Source organism: Miniopterus natalensis, chromosome 5, assembly GCF_054644295.1.
Source record: "Miniopterus natalensis isolate mMinNat1 chromosome 5, mMinNat1.hap1, whole genome shotgun sequence".
NCBI lineage: Eukaryota > Metazoa > Chordata > Mammalia > Chiroptera > Miniopteridae > Miniopterus > Miniopterus natalensis.
The window spans coordinates 35,990,669-36,016,085 of record NC_142085.1 but is presented as its reverse complement, the minus strand read 5'-3'; the positions used below and the strand labels follow the sequence as shown (position 1 = coordinate 36,016,085).

General features: G+C 38.1%; 3 pseudogenes; all 3 read left to right on the top strand.

The window, feature by feature from the left end:
• The first annotated feature begins 5,727 nt into the window (after positions 1–5,727).
• On the top strand, positions 5,728–6,578 carry LOC107532801 (microtubule-associated protein RP/EB family member 1 pseudogene; annotated as a pseudogene).
• A 3,139-nt stretch (positions 6,579–9,717) lies between these two features.
• On the top strand, positions 9,718–10,327 carry LOC107532803 (histone H1.5-like; annotated as a pseudogene).
• Positions 10,328–10,407: 80 nt separating this feature from the next.
• On the top strand, positions 10,408–24,674 carry LOC107532804 (large ribosomal subunit protein eL39-like; annotated as a pseudogene).
• The last annotated feature ends 743 nt before the right edge of the window (positions 24,675–25,417 follow it).

The window sequence follows — 25,417 nt, the reverse complement described above, 5'->3', positions numbered from 1 at the left end:
ACTCAACTCCGTCCCACGGTCACTGGGCAGAACTCAACTCCGTCCCACAGTCACTGGGCAGAACTCAACTCCGTCCCACAGTCACTGGGCAGAACTCAACTCCGTCCCACGGTCACTGGGCAGAACTCAACTCCGTCCCACGGTCACTGGGCAGAACTCAACTCCGTCCCACGGTCACTGGGCAGAACTCAACTCCGTCCCACGGTCACTGGGCAGAACTCAACTCCGTCCCACGGTCACTGGGCAGAACTCAACTCCATCCCACGGTCACTGGGCAGAACTCAACTCCATCCCACGGTCACTGGGCAGAACTCAACTCCATCCCATGGTCACTGGGCAGTGCTAAACTCCATCCTACAGTCTCTGGGCAGAACTCAACTCGTTGGTACAAATGTTCCCACCGTTACTGTTTGTTCATCTTTCTCTAGTAGTTCCGTTTTCCAGAGAACAAGGCTTCTGTGTCTCTGGCAAGACAGTTAGGGACTAGAGACCTAACCTCTTCACACACAGCCTTCAACCAACCCCACTCTCTTTCTCCCTGAGTCTTACCCTCACCTTCTGTAGTAACTGAAACCTCCAAACCCTTAGTCTCTGATCTCCTTTTTGCAAGAACTTAGAGTCCTTCCTCCGCTTACCCAAGTCAGACAATATTCCTCTATCCAAATTTGCTGAAATCCCTCATCTCCTATTGCCTCCTCCTAATCTCTTCGCTCTTATAAATTTATACCTTTTTTTTAAAATTCTTGTGCTACCATTTTAATGAAGTACCAGGAGAGAAAGAACAGATAAATGTATGCAAACAAGAAACCCATGTTTAACAGGGGAAAACATTTTTATAGAATAACTGACTCTGTGTTTTTCATCACTGCATTGGGAATGTTTGACAAAGTTTATTCATCTGACAATTTCACATTTGAAATTTTAGTCATTGCTTTTTGAAAAGCCCCAATAGTTTATTAACACAGTTATTAAGGTTTTTTTTTAATTTTCACCTGAAGATATGTTTTTATTTATTTTAGAGAGAGAGGAAGGGGGAGAGAGAGAGAAACATCAATCTGTTGCCTCCCGTTTGCGCCCCAACCGGGAATTGGACGCATAATCTCCATATGTGCCCCCACCGGCGGCAAAGCTGCCCCCTTCCCGTGTACAGGATGACCGTCCAACCCACGGAGCCACCCCGCCAGGACTATTTAAGAGTTTTTAGTAAAATCACTTAAAATCTTTGAAATTTTAAAATCATTATGAAAAGAAAATGTGTTTCACAGAAATGTTAACAGAAATACTCAAATGTATATAATAAATAAAAAAGGCATAATAAAGGGAAATAAGTGCCCAAAGCTTGCAGAACCAGGGCTACGGTTCATCATGCTTCGCTTACTGTATACACCACATGACAGCAATCCCACAAAAGGCCTACAACAGTAGTATTTTTACTTTATTTCAATATTCTCAAACACATTCTAACTGAAGAGTCTAAAGCTGAATAAAAACAGATGTAGAAATAGCCAAGAAACTTCATAGCTCTACCACTCTAAACAAGCTTGACAGGAAAACATTGTTGTTATTTTTTGGAATAATGACAAAAATGCATGTCAGAGATCTTAATCTCTGTAGCACAAATTCTCCTCCTTTAACTTTGTGAAAAATAATTATACCGTCCAACTTGTCTTCTAGAGACTAATCTAATATCTTATTTTGTTAACAAAATATTGATAACCTACATCATCATCCAGGATACCCCATTAATATCAAAAGAGTAAAATCATTTAAAATGTGCTGGATTGGATCAAGCCCTGAAATAAACCTTAAGCCAAAATTTAGAACCAAATAACAACAGTGACAGGTGTGCCAACTCTTCCAAAGAATATCAGAATTTAACTGTTTTTACAATGTAAACAATCAGGAACCCAGGTTGTTGTGCTCATTTCCAAATACAAAACAAAGGCTAGAAAAAGTTAAGTGACTCATCCTTAGTCACATAATACAGACCACTAGGACAAGGCTCTCCTTTGTCTATCCATTTGCTCTCATTTAAACTTGCCAACTCTTCTACCAGAGCCTACTAGTAGAAATATCAAGCCACAGGACAACTCTCACTTTAGTATATATTACATATCATCCAATTTTTTGTTCCCCAAAAGAGATTCAAGTATGCACTGCAATATGTATTGCTGAAAGCCATTTTGAAGTTAGTGTGGCTTTTTAAAAATATTCAACCCATATGCTTCTGCTTTACAAGTATTCAAAGAGACCCTTATAAAAGATCAGCGTGGAAATAACATTTTTCATTTTTAAATCAGCTGAAAAATCAGCCTCCTTGATGAAGTACCCTTTACTAACGGAATAAACTCAAGAGGAAAGGATTTTAGCAGAATCTTTGTTTTATCACTAAGTCCCCAATTTTTTTTTACCACTTAGTATAGCACATACTATTATAATTTTAATAGTTTTCAGATACTTAATCAGGCTTCAGAGCAACTATAATTTTATCCCAGCTTTAACAGGATCATAAACATGTTACATATTGAATTCATTCATTCTTTAAAAAACGTGAAATCTCACCTAGGAAACCTCTACAACTGAGCCACAGATAAAAATAAGCAATTTAACACTCCAAAATTTTCCAATTGCATCAATTATTTTTTATAATAAAAAATACAGCTACTATCCTACTGCAGGAGAAAAATAAACCTAGTAATTAAAAATGTCCTGACAGCTGTATAATTATATCTGTATTTAATTTATAATTTACTCATAACCACAAAAATAATGCCTGAAATTTATACACCAATGATAAGCTCCTATAAAATTAATGTGACCAAGTCTTCAATTTTGTAGTCCAGAAAAATGCAAATTAAAATGAGATGCCATTTTTGCCTACAGAATTGGAAAAAATTTTATTGTAATAACAAACACTAAAGAAGTTACAGTGGAATATCTCTAAGCACTGTTATGAAAAATGTAAACTGATAACTACAGTTTTGAAAAGCAACATAGCTATATGCATATAACAAGAGTCTTAAAAATGTTTAGAGTTTTTCATCTAGTATCCTTATTTCTAGGCATCTATACTTAAGAAAATAATCAGAATTTTACCTATAAAGATATTCTCTGAAGCGGTACTTACAAAAAAGGAGAAAGAAGGTAAAGAAAGAGAGGAAAAACAGAAAAATACAAACAGAAAAAGAAGCGAAATGTTTAATAATAAAGAGTAATTAACTAAATGATAGATAGTATTGTGTAATTCAGCATTTGATTCAGCATTTGAGAAGTCAACAACCGCAGGTGTGATTATTCAATAAGAGCTATTCCAAAAAAACAGGACATATACTAGTGATTTATAAGGAGGCAACGCCCACTTAAAACTGTTGTTGTGGGGATTAAATGAAATACTACCATATATCTCAACAATTCTAATATGCACTTTTTTTTCATATGCTAACATGTAAATCAATGGTGTGTCATTACTTAATTGGATGTGGGGTGTTTTTTGTGTTTTTTGTTTTTCAGAAATGTGTGTGTTATGTGCCACTGAGCCAGCTCTAATTCCTGGCAACTCTATGAACGAGTGAGGTCTACAAGGTCCTGTCTTCAACAGCCCTGCTCAGTTCCTGTGACTCATGCCTGTGGCTTCTTTTATGGAATCAATCCATCTCATATTTGGTCTTCCTCTTTTCCTGTTGCCTTCTATTTTTACCAAAATTATCATCTTTTCAAAAAAAAAAACCTGCTTTCTCATAATATGCCTACAGTAGGACAACTTCAGTTTTGTCATTTTTGCCTCCAGCAATGTTTTGCATTATTTCAGGCTTTATTTTCTCAAGGACCCACTTGTTCATCTTTCTGGTGGTCCAGAGTATCCACAGAGCTCTCCTCCAGCACCATATTTCAAATGAATCCATTGTTTTCCTGTCGGCCTACTTCACTGCCCAACTTTCACATCCATACATAGTAGTTGGGAATACTAAGGTGTGGATGATCTTAGCCTTGGTCTCTAATGGCACATCTTTGCCCTCGATGACCCTTCCTAATTCTTCCACTGCTGCCCTTCCAAGCCAACTTTCTCTTGATTTCCTGGCTACAGTCTCCATCTGAATTGATGTCTAAACTCCGGTAAGCAAAATCTTTAACAATTTCAATGTTTCCAATCTCTAGATTTAAGTATTTCTTCCATAGTCATGATTTTTGTCTTCTTGTTATTCAGATGCAGTCCTGCTTTGGCACTGTCTCCTTTCACTTTCATCAGAAGTCATTTCAAATCGTTGCTACTTTCTGCCAGTAAAATGGTATCATCTGCCTACCTTAAATTATTGATATTTCTTCCACCAATTTCCACTCCTCCTTCCTCTGAGTCTAGCTCAGCTTTTCGTGTAATATGTTCAGCATACAAATTAAACACATAAGCAGATAAAATGCACCCTTGTCTGACACCCTGGCCTGCAGGGAACCATTCCCTCCCTCTATATTCTATCCTGACAGTGACTTCCTGTTCACAATACAGGTTATGCACCAGACAAGCAAGTGCTGAAGCACTTCCACTTCTCGCAGAGCAACCCACAGCTTATCATGGCCCAGTCAAAGGCTTTACTACTGTCTGTAAGACACAAACTAACCTTCTGAAATTCTCTGGAGCACTCCAGTATCCAACAAATGTTCACAATTAGGACCAAGTGCTTCTTTTTCTGCATCCAGCATGAACATCCAACATTCCTTGCTCCATATAAGGTAGAAGCCTTTGTTGCTTCACCTTGAGCATCACCTTACTTGAGTATAAAATTAGAGCAATGCTCCTAACAGTTACTGCACAAATTGGCATCCCCTTTCTTTAAGACTGGGATAAAATAACTGTGTGTCTTTGAATTGATGATTACCAGAGTAAAATTTAGTCAATGAAACCTGGTAATGGATTGAAGAGCCTGGCACAAATTTGAAAAGTGTAACATAGTTTGAGATTTGTGACGTAAAACTAATCATCTACATAGCAAAGTGAGTCTACAAATCTCTCAGCATCTTCCCTCAGTTCATCAGTTATATCACCTTCTTTTTTTTTTTAATCCTAACCCAAGGATATTTTTTCCATTGCTTTTCATAGAGTAGAAGGGAGAGTGAGAGAGAGGGAAACATCAATGTGAGAGACACATCGAGTGGTTGCCTCCTGCTCGTACCCCGACTGGGGCCGAGCCTGCAACGGAGGTAGGTGCCCTTGGCTGGAATCAAACCCGGGACCCTTCGGTCGGCTGGCTGACGCTCTAACCACTGAGCCAAACCAGGTAGGGCTAGTATAATACATCTTATACAGCCCTCGTGCAAAGAATTCCACAACTCGTCCTGAAGGCAGCATAACCTTGATAATAAAATTAATGAATACAGATACAAAAACCTTGAACAAAATATTAGCAAACCAAATCCAGTAATAAATTAAAAGTATACTATATCACAACCATATCTGGTTTATTCCAGAGAGGCAACTTTGTTTTAATATTCAAAAAAATCAATAAATTAAAAAGATACTCAAAATTATTATGGATGACAAAAATGCACAGGGAAAGGTGTTGAACAGTATAACCATTAGAGAAATGCCCATTAAAACCACAATGACTATTTTTTTATGTCAGTGTGTAAGGAGAGGGGTGAGTTCATGGCACTGGGGGGTGGGGGGCAGTTTGAACGAAATGAAGACACGGAGCCAAGCACAGCCGGTGGACATGATTCAGCCAAGAGCTGAAGATGGCAGTTAATGTATATTCAACATCAACCATCAGCGATAACCTAAGTTGACATGACATGCTGGCCTGAATCAATGAGTCACTGCACTTGAATCCAACTAAGATGGAACAGTTGTACTCAGGGGCTAACTATTGTCAGTTTATGGACATGCTATTCCCTGCCTGGCTCCATTGCCTTGAAGAAAGTGAAATTCCAGGCTAAGCTAGAAAATGAATACATCCGTAACTTCAAAATACTACAAGCAGGTTATTTTAAGAGGATGGGCGTTGACAGAATAATTCCTGTGGACAAATTAGCAAAAGGAAAGTTTTAGGACAATTTTGAACTTGTTCAGTGGTTCAAGGTTTTCTGATGCAAAATATGTTGGAAAAGACTGTCACCCTGTAGCTGCCGGACAAGGTCAAGAAACTGCAGCAGCTCCCTCCCTTGTTGCTCCAGCTCTGAACAAACTGAAGAAACCTTCTATCTCTAGCAGTGCAGGCCCATTGCAACACACAGAACTACTGCAACCCCTGAGGCTGTCTGGGTGGGGTGCAAAAGAATCCTGGTGTGGGCATCAGGATGACAAAGCAGCTGAACTGCTGCAGCAGGCCAAGGTACTGCAACTCACCATCGAGGACTTGGAGAAAGGAAGAGATTCCTACTTTGGAAGGCTAAGGAACACTGAATTGGTTTGTCAGGAGAACAAGGGAGAAAACAACCCTGAGCTGCCGAGGACTGCAGACATTCTCTATGCCACAGATGAAGGCTTTGTGATACCTGATGAAGGGGCCAACAGGGGGAACAAGAAGAGTAACAGCCTGGACCAGCAGAGCAACACCCGAGTTCCTCACTGCAAATCATGTGCTTAACTGTAAAATACTCCCTTTTATCATTCTTAGAGGACTCACTGGTTTCTTTTTATAAGCAAAAAGTACCTCTTCTTTAATGTGCACTTTGCAGAAGGTTCGCTCCTTTTCAAGTACTTTTGAGTTAGGAGCTTTTACCTTGTAGCAAAGCAGTATTAGCATCCAGTTGGTTCACCCAGTGAACAGAGGCTGACCACAGGCTCACCATACGGACGCTGGTAAAACTGCTGAAAAAGTTGTTTTAATGTGATATGCTAATGTGAAATCTTGGCAGAGAACACTTTAATAAATGCCTTAAGAGTATTTAAAATACAATTTCATATTTTAAAATATAAAATATAACACGAGAGGAGAGTTTGTGTGTTGCCCTTGTGTCTGGGATGGAAGGGCCAGACCTTGGAATCTTTGGACCTGCTGTTTTCAGGCCTTACAGGGCTGCTTGAATCTTCACAGATGGAAAATTTAACAAGTTGCTCTATAAAGCCTTTTGGTGCCCTTGACCAATGGCATCTCGGCTAAGAAGCAAGAGGCATGGTTGCCTGAATGAACAGAGGGTGTGTTTCAGCCCTGAGATGTTTCTGTTGAATAGCTTGATTTTCACTGAGCATTTCTCTGATGATTTTTCCAATACCCTGAAATTTCCATGTATTGTGTTTTCTGTGGGAAACGAAGTGTGTTCAATTTTTAAATCTAACATCTACTTTTGAGGGAAACGAGGTGTGTTCAATTTTTAAATCTAACATGCCCACATCTCTGGGATTTGACGGGGGCTTGTGTGCTACTTTACTGTCTTTTAGTTTACATTTAACATGTTTCTCTGCTTCCCTTGCCCACTGAGGACTCCTCTTTGGCTCCTTAAAGCTTGCTGCTTAGAGTGGAAGTTCAGCAGGCAGATGATCATGCCACAAGTTCTTTTTGGACCTCTGACAAAGGGAGTGATCAGTAAAGGCCATCGCTACCTTGGGATCTGCAAGGCTGAGTGTTCTGGGTACCTGCTGTCCACAGCCCTCCACTGTTATCGGAATACTTTGCCAGTTCACTAATCTCATTGGAGATAAAATTTGTTACTGTGTTACTAAATGTTAATTTTCTTTTGCAGAAAAGACAGTAGCATGTCTGAATTAATTAATAATATTTAAAATATTTTATTCCTTAACACTCTCTCATTTGCTTTGCCCACAGCCTATTCAGATCCTTCGTTTGGCCCCTGATGTATTTGTATTGATTTGTTTCTGGTGGTAGTTTGTCCTCAAATGAGTGTAGAAAGCATGTATTTTATAAAGTGTTATGTAGTGAATGCTCTGTGTGGAATTCAGAGGAAAACCCAGATTCAGTTTATCAATGCCAAAAACGCAAGTAACTAGACATTGTTCAAATAACGGTGGTGCTATTTCTCTTTTGTGGCCTTTTAGACTTTTGTTGCCCTAAAATTCCATTTCATTGGGAATCCATTTTCCTGGTCTTTTTTGACAAGGTTTTTTCCTACTTTAAAGAGCTTCTAAAAAAATTCTGTATTTCGGGGGGAGGGAGGGGAAACAAACCACAGTGAAATGCTACAACACATCCACTAGAAAGGCTAATTTTTTGTTAACCCTCGCCCAAGGATATATTCTTTATTTTCATTTTTTAGAGAGAGAGAAAGGTAAAGAGAGAAAAGCATCCATGTGAGAGGGAAACATCGATCAGTTGCCTCCCACACACACCCAACCAGGGATCAAACCTGAAACCTGGGTATAAGCCCTGACCAGGAATCAAACCTGCAACCTTTCAGTGTCCAGGACAATACTCCAACCAAATGAGTCACACTGGCCAGGGCGAGGCTAAAATTTTTAAAACTGGCAATACCAAATGTAAGCAAGGATACAGAACTGAAACTCTCATTTATTGCTTACCATACTACCTAAAATCCTACTCCTACTTATTTACCCAAAAGGAACATTCACACAAAGACATATCTGAATGTTTATAGCAGCTTTTTTTGTAATTGCCCCACAGTAGAAACAATTCCAATATCCATCAACAGATGAACAGAAAAATATCTGTACAATGAAAAAACTACTCAGCAATAAGTAGGACTGAACTAAGAGCCACAACAACATGGATAAATCTCAAGAGCATTATGCTAAGTGGAAGACATAAAATAACAGTAATATACAGTGTAAGATTCCATTGATATGAAATGCTAGAATATGCAAAACTAACCTAAAAATGACAGAAATGACAGAAATCAGATAAGGGGTGGTCAAAAGCTGAAGAGGAAATAATGAAATTGACTACTAAAGGGAATGAGGGAACTTCTGGGGGAAAATGGAACTATTCTCCTAAAAAAGTGAAGTTTATTTTATGTAAATTATACCTTCATAAATTTGACTCTTAAAAAATTAATTAGAACTCAACATGAACAGCGCAAAAGTTTGATAAAATTCAACAAAGATACTAATTACAAAGCAGAAAATGGTAACTTTATATATAAGGAGGTAGACATCACCTTAACCAAACATCAAAACTCTTCGTAACACGTCATACCACTCCTGTGGTACTCCTACCAAAATGTATAATCTAAATCTCAGCATGAGGAAATAGCAAACAAACCCAAATAGAGAGGTTTATACAAACAACATAACTAGCTTGAATTAATCAAAAACTTCAAGGTCATGAAGCACAAAGGAAGACGAGGAGCTGTTCCAGGTGACAGGCACCAAAAGCGACATGACAACTGAATGCAACACATGATGTGGGTTTACTTTTCCTATGATGTATTTGGGAAAATTTGTGATTTCTGAACAAGGTCTACAGATTTTAAATTATACTATTGGCAAGTGTTACCCGTGGTCATGTGGGATGATGATTTTGTTATTAGGATACACACATGGGAAGTGTTTAGGAATAAAGGGGGAGGTGTAAGTATGCAACTTAAACACTCAAATTCTAAGCAGCAGGTGTGTTTATATTTAGAAAGAGAAGAAGGGAGATGAAGATGTGGTGAAGGTATTCATTTAAGGAATCTGGGTGAGAGTAGGCAGGAATTTTTATATAGTATTGTTCCTGTAACGCTTCTGAAAATCTGACATTAGAGCAAAGTATAAGCTTTTTAAAATATTTGGACTTATTGTTTTACTGCCAGGTATCACAACCAACAATCATGTCAGAAATTTCACCTGCTGCGGAGAAAACACCCGTGAAGGAGGCCCTCAAGTCCATGGGTGCTGCCGAGCGCAAGGTGTCTGGGCCTCCAGCGTCTAAGCTCATTACCAGGGCGCAAGGCCGTGGCCGCCTCCAAGGAGCACAGCAGTGTGGAGCTGGCTGCGCTCAAGGTGCTGGCAGCTGAGGTCTATGACATGGACAAGAGCAACAGCCGCATCAGGTTGGGCCTCAAGAGCCTGATGAGCAAGGGCACCCTGGTACAGACCTAGGGCAATGGTGCCTCAAGCTCCTTCAAGCTCAGCAAGAAGGCAGCCTCTGGGGAAGCCAAGCCAAAGCCCAAGAAGGCGGGCGCAGCCAAAGCCAAGAAGGTGCTAAGAGTAGCCAAGAAATCCAAGGCCATGGGGTAAGCTACTCCCAAGAAGAGTGCCAAGAAGAAAGCAAAGAAGCCAGTGGTGGCTACAGGGACCAAAAAAGAGACCAAGAGCCCGAGAAAGGTGAAAGCAGCCAAACCCAAGAGAAAAAAAAAGGCCAAGGCCAAAGCACCTAAGCCCAAGGCAGCCAAGCCAAAATCTGCCAAGCCCAAAAAGGCTGTCCCCCAAAAGATGTAAGGATTAAGGCTACCTGAGACTACAAAAGCTCTTTTCAGAGTCACCAATTAATCTGTAATACCACTTTCAGTGGATGGAAGATGGAGAGTGACAAGGTGAGAACGTTTATATTTTCCACATTCTGGTGCACAGACGTCTCAGTGTAGTAACAAGAGCAAGTACAGAGACGTATTTCCCAGAAAAGATGGTTGACTCTGTAAAGAGCCTTTGGTTTAAGGTTAGCGCTCACTGTTCCAGCTTTTCACTCAGCCCTTGAGGTCCAGCCAGGTTGTTACATATTTCAATAGACCCTTTTTACTGCTGAGTGGACTTGAATGACATCATGCATGAGAATGTGTGTAACCATTGTGAATAGAAAAATACAAATTTGCTTCCACTTAAGGAAATAAAGCTGTTAAGAAAAAAAATATGTAATGTAAGACTACTACAGAGAAAACTATGAAATTATAAAACATCATTAAGGGAAATTAATAAAGACCTAAGGAAATACACTATGATCTTAGATGAGAAGACAATTCTCCCCAAAGCAATCTCTAGGCTCAGTGCAATCTCAATTAAAATTACAAAAGATGTTTTTTCCCAGAACTTGACAAACTGACTCTAAAAAGCCAAGAACAGCCAAGACAATCTCGAAGAAGATGGGAAAATAAAACTTACTATAAAACTACAATAATAAAACAAGTGTGGCAATGGCACCTGAATAGACAAACAGACCAATGAAACAGAACAATGAGTCATACATATATTAATACACTTGTTTTACAACCAAAGTAGCAACTAGAATGAAAGAGATGCAAAGGAAAGACTACTTTTTCAATACATGCTACCAGGAAACTAGGTATACATTGGGAAGAAAATTAAATATGAGACCTACAGCTCACATCGTGGCCAAAAATTACACAATGGGGCAAGGGGTTAAATTTTTTTATCTTTATTGTTGAAAGTATTATACGTCCCCCCTCCATTTTCCTCATTGATCCCCTGGGATCAATTCGAAAGGCAAACAATAAAGCTTCTAGAAGCTTATCCAGTAGATCTTCATAACCTCAGAATAGGGAAGAACTTAAAACAGGGGGCAAAATTAACCACAAAGAAAAAGATGCATAAATGTGACAAATTAAGAATTTGTATTCTTAATTACTACACTACACTACTTTCCCTCAAAGAAGGCATTTTTAGCAGAATTTTCAGCTTTTCTTATGGCGTATATGTTGCTGGGACTGTCTCCCTTAATATGAGGAAGGCTACTACCCTGTGCTTCAAAAGATTAACTTGTTGGGGAAAACCATATATGAACCAATTCCTCTGTTTACCCCACAATAGAAGAGACTGGTCTTTTACGTTTCTCTCTCCCTTTTCCTGAGCTGTAGGAGCCTGGCAATAAAATAGTCATTGACTAAATGACTAGGTGAATAAATGAAAATTTACATTTACTTAATGAAAAATGTTATACATATGACAAATCCATAGTTGGAGAATAAAAGCATGTGTTGAATACTAACAAGCAATGAATTACAAAATGACTCCTTCCGGGATTACACTTGTGCCTCCTCTCACAGTTCCAAGGATCAACAAGTTAATCAACAAATAGCTTTCAGTTTGTCTATAACCTGTTCAAACTACAATCGTTTTCCACCTCAAGCAGGCCAGTACTCATTCCTCTGCACCACCCTCTCCCTTCCACTCTGCTCTATTCCTCACTGCCAAGTCCTACGGTCTGTTGGTTTTCCCCAGCCTGATTCTACTACTGCACTCCTAATTCTGGCTTCTAATTTCACCTCCATTCTTTATGCCCAAACCTATTTATTTCAAACTAGTCTCCTAACCCCGCAGCCCCTCAAATAAAGTCACCCCCATTCAGGATCTCTCAATCCACTCATACAAAATGTTCTTCCCACCATGATCCCACTGAAGGTAAACTGATAACAAGCACTAGATTCAAACCTCTTCCCAAGTCTCCCTAAAACTAAGCCCGCCTTTTTGCTCTCCCCCCGCTTAGAAGATTCACAAATATATGTTAAGTGCAAATAACTGTGTTTCAATATAGAAGGTAATTTCCAACTCTTTCAAAACTTCTGGCAAACACTAAAAGACAATAAAAATGGTCATAAAAATGCCATCTATTGTCAAAATGATCAATTTTATTGACCTCTTGACACAGCCCAAGGCCTTGTCTAATTGTGTCACATACTATGGTATGTGTATTACTGAGGAAAGTAGGATGTTTAAAACAATAACAAGAGATATCAAATGCCCTCTTAGAGACAGAAACTACCTCCTCAGTAAAATATTCAGTATTAAAATAAAGAGCTCCACCCTGTGAGCTGTCACCAGCACACAGGAAGAGACAAAGGGAGGAACGCTGAAAGCCTCATTTAACAAGGCCATTTCAGAGTCCTAATTTCACAAGTTGGGTTACCAGTTCAGTGAACTCAATCATGTAATCCGTGCAATAATTCTCACTTGAAATCAAAACAAAGACCATATACCAGTAAGCTCTTTCCCAAAAGACAAAGAAAAATAAAACTCTGGGGAGAAAACTACAGGCACTTTGCAGAAAGAGAGACTAAAAAACTATCTGGGGATATCAAAGACTATCGCTTGCTCTTTTGTCAAAAGCTATATTTGCAGCAAGTAGATTTCAGAGAGATTCGTGAAGAAAGCGAGAATACTTGGTCAGACAAACAGGGAATCTGTTTTCAGCCTAAGAGATAGTAAGCACAAAACTAATAGATACAGGGCAAGAAAACAAGGACAGATGGAAAACAGCCTTAAAAGGGAAAAGGGAAATAAGAGAGAGGAAACATGAATCCAGGGATGGGATATCAGAGCAAGGATGCAAAGTGTAACAACCAGAGCCACAGCTGATTAAGAAAACAATAACCCACATAGCACGGTTAACTAAATAAATGCAGGCAAAGAGAAATCACCCTACTCAATGACTAATCATAAGTCTCTTTCTCTTTTTTTTTTTAACCAGCTATAGAGAAAAGATAAAACACAAGATTCTGTATAAGCAGCAGCAATAAGAAGATACCATCACAGTCTTAAATATAAGGGTAAAAGAAGGGACAAGCACCAAGATAAATCCACAACAATATAAGGCTATTTGAAACTGATATGAATTAAGGTAATTAATGGATATTAACTGCATTTCAACCTATCACTAACTTCCAAGACAATGCCCAGGGCAAATTCAGACTCAAAATGCAAAGGAAATGTATTTATGAAAATTCGCTAAGTCAAAGAACTGTGACACCCATTCCAAAGTTACCTCTATCATCCTGCCTAACTTTACAGGACTCACCTCACTTTAATATTTGGAGTAAGGTTACTCAGAATAATTAGTTTCGCTCTGACTCCAGCACAGCTCCTCATCTGTCCTTGCGCGGTTTAGGTGACACCCCACTCCCCCCATCCCTTTGTCTTATCTTATCTTGAATAGAAACAGTTTCTCCAAGTGACACTAGAGGAAACACATGCAATCTTGAAAACCTGGAAAGCTGAGTTATCACCCAGCACAGATCAACACGCCCACTCCATTTTGGAGATGAAGGCGCTGGGTATCCCTCTCACTAGACGAACAGGCTGATTCCTCCCAGGGTACCGTCTGCCCGGAGCACGCGCCCCAAGCCACTGAACAGTCGCCATTCCACACCCGCCACCTGCACTCCTCCGGCCAGGTCTCTCCCGTTCTTCACATACTGCATTTCTACTCACTACTTCAAAAATTAAGCAAGTCTAACCTCCCTGAAGCCTTCCACCATAACCCTTTTCAGAATTAGATGCTCTTTCCTCGGCACCCGCTCTTAACTTTCTATAGCATTAGTAACTCTCGGCTTTGTTTTATATTTTTGCTGTTAAATTTTAATCTTTCCTTCGAGTTTAAGGGTAAGAATCATATCCTACTTATCCATACACTGCCATCACTTAATGCAGTGATGGGAATTATTAAATCTTGTTGATTAAACAGAGGCAGAGTAAATGCCCTCTTCAAGCGAAACGGCTAACCGAGGCTGTACGTTAGGCTGAGCCTGCACAAAGAACGCAGTGCCCGGCGCGAAGGCTCAAGTTGCCGAGGAAGCAGGTGTGCACCTTAGTAGTTCGTCTCTACAGATTGTCAAATCTAGCACATACCTTACCTTGTCTCTGTAAAGAACAAAAAAGTTCAGAATATGCTTCAGTAGAATTTTAATACACATATTTCAAGTGCCCTATTTTAACAACGGTTTTTGCCATTACTCAAAAGTGTTCATGAACACATGTAGTTCCTAAAGAAAAACTGATATATTACAACAGGGATCACTCATAAAAGGAAACTTTATGAACTAAAACTTAGCTGGGTGTTTTATGGTCATTTCTTTTTTTTTTTTTTTTTTTTGGTCATTATTCAAAACCACAGATTTATATAAACATAGTGAGAGCGAGACCGGTCACAAACAGAACTGCAGAGAGAAGGCTGCTCTGCGGAAGGAGCAAAGCCGCAAAGCCCCGCAGAGCAGAGGGCGAGACACCCATCCGATCCTCCCGAGAGCTGGGGGAGAGTCATTCCCTCTCCCTCCTCCCCTTCCACGTGGACGGTATCAGTCCCGACCTGGCTCCTTCTTCATATCCTTAGTTCTGTTCACCTAGTCTTCAGGTGGTTCTCAAGGCTGGTTATTCTATAATTCAGCTGTAATTCTGATGTGGTTGTGGGAGACGATGAGCACAGTGTTCCCCTGACTCCACTATCTTGACTAGAAGTCTCTACGGGCATTTTCCTTTTAACACCATAGTCCTATTTGTTTCTGTCTGTTTATCATGTAGATCATGTCGCTATTAACCAAAAGTCACAGGTGAATATACAAATATAACAGTGCAAAAACAACACCATTAATTATATATTTAAATTCTAATTAATCCATTACTAGCCTATTTTCCAGAACATTTTAAAATGTATTCTTATTTCTCCATTCCTCTAAATCAGAACATAATATGGTGCCTTAGTTCCACAGTTTATTAAACAAACTGTGTTTTGTGGAGTTTGGAAATGTTTGCCAAGGTCTTAGACTTTAAAACATTTGATTCTAGAAACTGAAAAGTAATGAATACTTTTTCCCTGCACTATAGCTCAAGTCAAATAAAAACTAACTACAATGAACTGGAGGAAAAAATTAAGTGTTTCTTTACATAAAAGGTAAAAACTTTTTACCTTTTAAACACGAACTCTGTTTCAAGCAGCCAGCCATGTCTCTGTATAAAATTATGCCAGAACACCATATTTTATCCATTTTCATCATTAAATTCTATTATTTCTCCTTAGGAAAGATAATATAATATATATATTATGTAATTAAACAATGAGATGCATTTTTCACCCATCACAGTGATAAAATAGTAACATCAAGTGGTTCTGTTAGTGAGACTATAAACTAGTCAACTCTCTGAACCAGCACTTCTTGGTATACACCCAGGATATCTATTGTACCACCATGAGAAAAACTGCAAACAATCTGAATGCCTACCAATAAAAAAATAGTTTAATAAATTATGCAATATCTGGACTGCAAACAGTCATGCAATTAAAAACAGTGAGGTGGAACTTTACCTTTCAGCATGGACACCTAAGGCCTGTTGTTACATGAAAAATAAAGTTGCAAACATCTTGTACAGTTCTCTTTTATGTCAAAAAGCACATATAAAACTACATATTTCTAAAAGCCTAAAACTTTAAATAAAAGTAAAAGATGCAGAAGTATACATACCAAAATGAAAACAGTGCTTAGTTTCTAGGTGATCAACAACCAGGTTGTGGTCTAGGGGAATACAAACTATATCTGTATTGTTTTGATTTGTTGTTGGCAAAAGAATGCATTCACTTATTAGTTGATTAATTATTTAAAATGAATACAACATAAAAGATATTGTTCAAAAAAATTTATGGGGCTTTAATAAATATGAGGAATTTTTAAAAATTTCGCTGTAACAATTCAAAATATCGCATTTCTTTCTCAGTAGCAGCAAAGGAAAAATGACTAAATATTACAATTTTAAAATAACTTTCCAACCATAATCCAAAATAAATTCCAGATAAATTACAGTTAATTAAAAAAACTTTGAAGAAGAGCTTACTATTTATCTGATTTAATAATAAGAATTAACTAATAAATTAAGTTTTTAAATTTTATATAAACATTTTTATAAAAATTTTATACATAATAAAGTTTCCATATTATATAAATGGTACTAAAATAGTAATACTTATTATTTTTTAAGTGGTGGCATTATAAATAACTTTTCTCCTTTCCACATTTCATATTTTTTAAACTTTCTGAAGGACAGCTACTGCTTTTATTTTTTTTTTAAAAAGTGTTATCTTTAAAGTAACTTTCATCTAAAAGTAAAATAAATTCTATGAAGATTCAAATTGGTCCTACAAGTGTATATGTGTTTTCAAGTGTAACCATCTTTATACTCAGTCAGACTTATTCTACCCTAAGGCCAGAAAAAAATAGTAAACAAAACCTCAGGATGTAAGTCAAAAAATGGGAATGTGCCCAAATTACTAAATTTAGCTTTGTGAATTCTCAAAGTGATTGCTCTAACTCTAATAGTTACAAGAAGCCAAGGTTAAATTTTTTTCATATGTGGAAATGATCTTGTCTCAGCCAAGCGTCCTGTACTACCCCCTCCCAAATCATTAAAGAAGGGGTTCTTAAGAGACATCCTTTCAGCTATAGTTTCCTCTTCTGTAAAAAAAACTCTTACCATCATCACTAGTTTGGGGATATTTTTTAGCACTATTCTTGGTGCTCGGGCTCATTAAGCCCTTGACAAATACCAATCTAATCACCTCAAAGAAATTTTAGGTGGATGAGATGACCTAGAACTTAAAATTCAAGAAAATTTTTAAAAGAAGTAGACAATATATTCATATTTGTGATGTGAATTTGCAATGAAATTACTCACTGAACATTTACTGATCATCTATTATAACAGGGCAAAGTACCTGGCCCTGAACTACGTACGCAAGAATAAAACCAGAGTGTTTACAACCTACAGAAGGAGAAAGACCAGTAAACTGCTGCAGAGCAACACTTAAAATGCTAACACAATGTATTCACAGGCATAGGGACTGTGGGGGTGGGGGGTCAGTGAAGTACAAGGAACAGGACAAAGGAGGTGCACTTTGAAAGGAGTATGAAAAGATGAGTAGAATGAAACCTTAAAGCAGTAATACGCTACACATTCCAGGTACTCAAAACACCAATGTGTTCTACATCCCAAACTACCTTGTATTCAGTCTACCTTGTAAATGTTACTAATTACTGTTACTAAGAGTGCATGAGTCAACTCTATACAGACCATATTCCCTCAAACAAATGTATTACTAAACTGACTAGACATAAAAATTGTTAACCAGTAACAAAATAACATTAAACAAACAGCATCGGAATAAGGCTCAGGCCCTGAAGAGCCTAATTAAAAAAGGAGAGGATTCCTTTACAGGTCATATACACTTCCTGACCTGTATTTGGCAATCTGCTCCCAGACTGTCCACGATAAGCAGCAGGGCTCTCAAGACGGGAGACTGATCTTTGGCAAAGCCAAGCGTCCACCCGGACTGCTGCTATCCCCATACACTGCCCTCAGACGCGCCAAGGTAGGCCTGGAACTTGAGAAGGTTTATTTCCAATCTGGACAGTTGCCAACGTGTCTTATTCAAAGTCCAAGGACAAGGGCGAGGGGGCCCCCCATGCCAGGATCCAAGGCAGCATTACTTTCTGTACCTGTTCCCGACCCAGAGGTGACCTGCACGTTCTTCCACGTCTGCTAATAGTCATACAAGAATTTGCTCAGCCCAGTTACTGTAGAGACTCTAACCTTACCACTGGCAACCCAGCAACGGCAAATTCCAAGTCCTAGGAGGATCATATGTACTAGAGAAAGCACATTGGTCCTACTGGGACATAATTCAATACTATAAAAAAGCACCTATTTACAATGCACAAATGATAATATCAAAGTATAATCTTGCATACATTACCATAAAATAATCCCCCATCTAAACCACCCATATTTTAAAGAATGACCTTACAAATTTGGGAAGTGATGGGATTAAAAGGTAAGGAGAAACTCAGGGTTTTTTTTATTTTAATCACTGCACAAAATCTCTAAGAAACATACCATGAAATTCTAAGTCACTTAGGAAGTCATTTTTGCCTGGCAGGGAGTGGCTCGGCGGTTAAGCATCAACCTAGAACCCAGGAGATCACGGTTCGATTCCCGGTCAGGGCACATGCCCGGGTTGTGGGCTCGATCCCCAGTTGGGGGCGTGCAGGAGGCAGCCGATCAATGATGACTCTCTCATCAATGATGTTTCTCTCTCTCTCTGAAATCAACAAAGATATATATATATATTTTAAAGTCATTTTTTAAACATAGAAGTCAAAACACCTACATTGCTTCAGTATATTTCAGTATTTAAGGAATCAACAGTCATATAACACCCTAAATTACATTTATTCTCAAGAAGTGACAAAATAAAAAGATCCAATGGAATGTAGAAGGATACCAACATGTAGCAGAAAGACGTGAGTATACAAAAAGACTATGTCAAAAATAAAAGATAAGTTTATTCAAACAATCGGATTATGGGAGGGAAGTCTATCAATTATTTACATTTGTATAGGGCTATAATTCATTATTACTACTGGGTGTAAAAATATTGAACTACCATGCTTTTAAATAATATTCTTGGAAAAACAAATACATAATTCATACCCATTTAATTATATAAAAATTAAAAAACAAAAACATTTATATTGACTATTATATACAGCACATATTTGTTTTGGATTATAAATGGACATTCCTCTACATAAGTCATTAAGCAGTTATTAAGTGGGGATATAACAAACGTGTTATGGTACTGTCTAAAGATAATTACTTTTCTTTATACACAGCAACAGAGAACCCAACAATCATAAACTACAGATGTATAAATGAAATTTCCCAAAGTACCTTCTAGAAATAAAAATGCATTTAATTTTTAAGGCCTTCCAAAAAGAGAAAGAGGAGTTACTTTACTATAATTTCACTTTTGTAAAGTATTGGCAAAAAAAAGAATATACACAGACAAAAAATACTAAAATATTCACCAAAATACCAACATTAGTGATTATCTTCACATGATAGAAATATCAAAGATTACTGGCCTGACCGGTATGACTCAGGTGATGTGTTGTCCAGTGCACCAAAAGGCTGCAGGTTCTATCCCTGGTCAGGGCACATACCTAGGTTGTGGGTTTGATCCCCGGTCAGGGCGTGTTTGAGGGGCAACCAATCAACATTTCTCTCTCACACTGATGTTTGTCTGTCTCTGTCTGTCTGTCTGTCTCTCTCTCTCTCTCTCTAAAATAATCGATAAACATATCCTTGGGTGAGGATTTAAAAAATAAATAAGTAAATAAATAAGTAAATAAATAAATAAAAGATTCTTAGTCACTTTATTTTGATTATGTGGAATTTCCAAAATGAACAAATGTGTTAATTTTGAGAGTAGGGGCGTTTTTAAAAGACTGACTGGTCACAAGGTATTCTATAACCATCCTAATGTCTTACCACCACTTTACACTGTTCTTTCTGACATCTTTCCCCTATAACGTGCTCCACGAACATCTCCTTTGACGTGCCGCCCGATGATGAACAGCTGCTTGATGTCTGTCTTCCTACTAGAACATAAGCTTAATGATGACAGGGCTGTGCCTACAGTATCACAAGTGCGTCTCTGGAACGTGGCACAGTGCTTCCACATAGTAGGCAGGCAAATGCTTTAAACGAATGAATGAATGAACAAACTGCTCTAAATTCCTCAGAATGTAGCTGATGATGAAGCTTCCCTCTCTTCCCCCTAAAGAATTCTGGTTGATATATTATCACTCTCTTTTCTGTATTTGAAAACATGTCTGAATCATCTCATTAGTTTTCTTCTTTTCAATATAATCAATTCTGGTTCCCTAAAATTTTCTCCAAATATGAGGCTCTTTATTTTGAACCCTAGTTTCTCCACAGTGGTTCTACTGTGAAGTGCAGTATTAAGCCAAACATTCCAATTCCTTTTACTACTTGTTATAATTAAAGGAATAAGCATAATTTTGTATAAAACTTGGGCAAATTCAATCACGTTTCCAATATCCTTCATATGTAAACATCCTTCCCTCCCAGAATATGAAACTCCAAGTTGTTACAGAGACTGTTTCATTCTTACTATTCACCACTACCACTAGCATAGTGTTTGCACCAATTGTATTAATTCATGGCTTACAGATTCTATGTCATAAATATAATAATTAGTCTGTTTTTAAGTGACTATCAAAAATACACAGCTAAACTTGAAACTTATACGTTATTAACCAAAAAATTTAAAAAACACATAGATAAACTTATAGTCACCTTCCTAATTTACAGAATAAATTTAAGTGTTCTGAAAGTCACTTAAACATATTTAAAATCCAAATCTTTGAACAGGGTAGTTGAACAATTTGCTTTAATAATTAGTATATTTACTAAAATAACAAGATCACTACCACTGTTCGTAATACTGTCTCCAAACATTAGCACTGCAACAAAGGCCCCAATATCACCTTCATCTGGTAAAAAAAAAAGTGTGATGGCCTAATGTGTACATGATTGGTGGGGGGTAATAAGGTATAAAGTCCCTCAATACTCTCTCTCTTCAACTGTAAACACTTCTGTAATTTCATCCAAACCTGAACTTTTATTGGGTATATTTTATTATACACAAATTACATCTCAGTAAAGTTAAGGGGAAAAAATATATCCAAAATCTAACCTCCTTTACCACCTCCAGTATCCACCCTGATGTCTCTGCACTGGTTTTAGTAATTTCCTTACCACTACCTTCTCTTTATCAGCAACATTAGTAAAACAATGGTTCCTAATGTAAAATGTTTCCTTTATACTAAAACCTAAAATAGCAGACACAACAGAGAATTTTCTGATTGGATAATGAAAAAATTTTACCTAATTTAGGCTATTTAGATTAAAAGGCATAATTTCAGTCTTCAATTACGTGAATGGTAAGGATTAAAAATGTGTTTATGTAGGGGTATGCACCAATGATAGAATGGCCTACATCTCCAGAGGAGATAAACCATCTGTCAAAATGTAAAGACAGAGTATTTTAGGTTAGACAGGAAGACTCTTCATGAAGAACAAGAGACAAAAAGAGGTTACAGCAAACCCTCGATTTTGCCGACCTCAACTGAACCCACTTGGGATTTAACACAAAATTTCCGGTTCGTATGTCATATGTGAAAATCAACACTCTGCTAATTTTAAAATGCTTTTAACCAAGATTTGCTTATAATTAAATTAACTGGGGTTTTTTTGTTGTTATTAATTCACTGCAATTTTTAACAAATTTTAGCGAATAGGCCATATGCTGGAAACAAACACTGTAGTAATTTCACGGACATAAACATATACATCTATAATCTACATATTTATATCCAAGAGTCACTGCTCATAAACAATGTCTGCAAATGATTAGCATGTGATCAAACCACATCACATGCAGTTAATTGGTTGTCTCGAGTGACTTTCTGCAGCAGTTTTAACATGTGCCAGCAGATGTTCCAACCTGCACTAAGCCTCTCTCCAGCTCTGTGTATTTGTTTCCTCAAGGTGACTGGCATGCATTTACTAGATCTATTCAGTATAAATTTAAAATTACAGTAATACATATAGGAAACTTTTCTTTGAAATTAAACTTCTCATACATACTTAATTTTAATTACACAAAACTGTCTACATAAGTAACAACGTGGTAGGCAGTTAGACAGACATGAGAAGAGCAAGGACAATGGGCCAGGTACAGAAGGTCTCCAGGGAGGAAAGCCCTGAGGGACCAGCAAAGGACAACTGTAGCATGGGACCTTGTCCCCAGGTTAGCCTTTCCTCTCTGTTTGGGCCCCCTGACCTTTCCTCCCTAGAGATAACATCTAGACCTCAGTTGAATTTCAGCTCCAGGCCCAGAAAAGAAGCAAAACTAGAAGAAAAGCCTCAGCCACCGCTGACCTCAGGACCAGCTGATAATGATCCTCGCCCTGCCACCGACCAATCAGTGTAGACTACAACCCTGAAAAGACACACCCAGAAAACTGCTGAATATTCTATTGAGATTCTATCCCTGGGACCTCCTCTAAAATCTTAAAATCCTGTCTGAGGACCTAGCCCACTCTCCCTCCCAGAAGGGAAGGGCTTTCCCTTCCCCCCCCCCTCCCCAGCCCCCCAGGCGAGTCACCTTTACCTTCCTCACTTCTAAGCTCCAAGGGCCCCTCCTTTACCTCTAGAAGTTGTTTCCTAAGCCCATTTCTTCTAAGAATTACTTTCTTCTACCTCTGTGATGTTCCAAATAAATGTTCTCTTATAGTATGAATCTTGGCTCTGAATTCTTTCCTAGTTAGACTCAAGTATGGAGGTTGCTCAATCCAGGTCCAGTCTGACCCCACTGATCTAACACCTGGTGGCGATCTCACTGCCCCCAACAAAAACAGGTAAACTAACTAATTTGTCAATTTCTTAACATGCGCATTCGGAAAACCTACTTTATTATGTAACAGACTTTCAGCTTTCATGGACACCTCCTCACCCTAATTAGTCCGTTATAATGAGGTTTTACTGTATTTTATAATACTATGCAGAAACTTCATCTCAGGAGCACTTTATGATAAAGATAAAACAGTGAATGACCTGTTTTGAGTGGTTTAAATATGGTCTGCCAGGAAACAAAAACCTAGATTCAACAGAATTAACTTCTACTTCAAAATTCTGTAATGAGTAACGAGTAGACTATTTTAATGATTTTCAGTAATTCTTACGTCTCCGCCATAGACTATGCTCTATTCAACCCCTCCAGGAGACACTGAAGGCTTTCATAATTACTATACAAAAACTAAAATTTCAAAACATTTTGGTCACATGTTAGTTTCCTCAGTATCTGAAAGTTTCATTTATTAAAACATGTGAAAGGAAGAATGAAAAACACTGGGGGAAACTATACAGAGAGTACCCTGGGGAAGAGCACTGTGCCAAAGGAGAAAGAAGTCTCAGCAAGAAGGGGTTGTCGACATCATCAAATGGCTCAGGAGAGGCTGCTGACAACTGAATAGAGGCCAACAGATTTGAAAATGGGAAGGGCACTGGTCAACTGGGAACAGTTTCAGAAGAGTAGTTGAGGCAGAAACGATACTGCAGTGAAAAGTTTGAAGGGAGATAAAACAGAAACAGCAAACAGGGGCTTCTTTTTCAAGAAGTTTAGAGTAAGGGAAAGAAACAAGGCGAAAGGACAAGGCGTCTGGCAGGGCCAGAAGGCTTCCATTGGTGTGTTTGTTTTGGTTAGGCTAGAAAAGACGACTGAGAGGTTATTCCAAGTTTATTTTAGATATCAAGTCCTGACTTTACCATATATGCCTAATTACAGCTTTTAAGAAACTCTCTCTCCTACAAACTGAAATGTTTATAGGTGACAAAATTATATGGTATCTAGGATTTCATTCAAAATAATCCGGGGGGGATAATTATTGATAAAGAAAAAGGTCAACCCGGCCGGGCGTGGCTCAGTGGTTGAGCATCGACCTAGGATCCAGGAGATGGGGGTTCGATTCCCGGTCAGGGCACATGCCTGGGTTGGGGGTTAGGCAGCCGATCAATGACTCATCATTGACATTTCTATCTCTCTCTCTCCCCCTCCTTTCCTCTCTCTGAAATCAATAAAGATATGTTTGAAAAAAAAAAAAAAAAAGGTCAAATAAGATTTGCCCGAAGTTGCTAACTATTGAATCTTGGGTGATGGGTACATAGTGGTTCATACATTCTTCTCTTCTTTTCTGAATATGCTGAAAACTTTCCATAATAAAATGATTTTTAAACAAAATACTCTCTAAAAGATGCTCAATTATTATTCACTTTTATATATACCATGCTGTTCTCTTAAATGTCAAACTGATGATACTGATTTTATCAGGTATATTTTGAGGGGTTGTTTTTTTTTTTTAGCAATGATCACCCATGAATTGCTGAATTATCTCAATTTCTCACTTAACCCGCCAACTGCTCTCAGCAATTCCATATTCAACCAGATGAAGAAAGGAGGTGAGAAAAATACAGGAAAGCTCGCAGTTGACTCCTCTTTGCCATTTCTTCTCACTAGACTTTCATGATCAAGAGGTTCCTGGCCAAAAAACAAAAGCAGAATCTACCCATTCCCCAGTGGATTCAGATGAAAACTGATAATAAAATCAAGTAGAGGAGACATGGGGGAAGAACCAGGCTGGGTCTATAAGGAATTGCACATGAGATGGCACAGGTATTTATGCTGTGTCCAGATTGCTTACAACTTACCACATCACTGAAAAGATCACTACTATCTAAATAGTAGGGAATGTTTAATTGGGGAATTATTGGAAGAATGATTTTTCTCTTTATTAAAAGTTTTCTGCACTAGTAGGTAGGTTTAGTAATAAATATGTGTGACCTTTAAAAAAAAAAACAGATGAAAAAGCTGGTCCTAGAGTTCTGGGTCATAGAGTTAAAAAAATCTATCCCCTAAGGAATTCTACTTGACAGTATCTATGTTATTCCTTAAAAAGAAATGCTTATTTTTCTAGTCACAGCGTTATATAAAATGTGTCTGAAATGACCTCTAAATTTTTTAACTGCACAATACTGATAGAAAAAATGAACTCTGAATTAATCAAGCCACATGAATTATCTTTTCAGTTCTGCCACTAATTTAGCTGAATGACCTTTACCAAGTCTCTTAACCTCTCTAAATCTGTTTCCTCAACTTCTTAATAAAGAATTGGAACAACATTAACTCTGGGGTAATGTCTAACTCAAACTTTCTAGGCTTCTACATATCTGGTCTACAGGAAACATGAACACATTCACAACTCAAGTCAACTCAAGTCATCTAGACCAGCAGTTTTCCAAATATGGTCAATGGACCCCCTGGAGATCCCTGAGACCTTTTCAGAGAGTAGACAAGGTCAAAACTATTTTCATAATAATACTCACACATTTGCC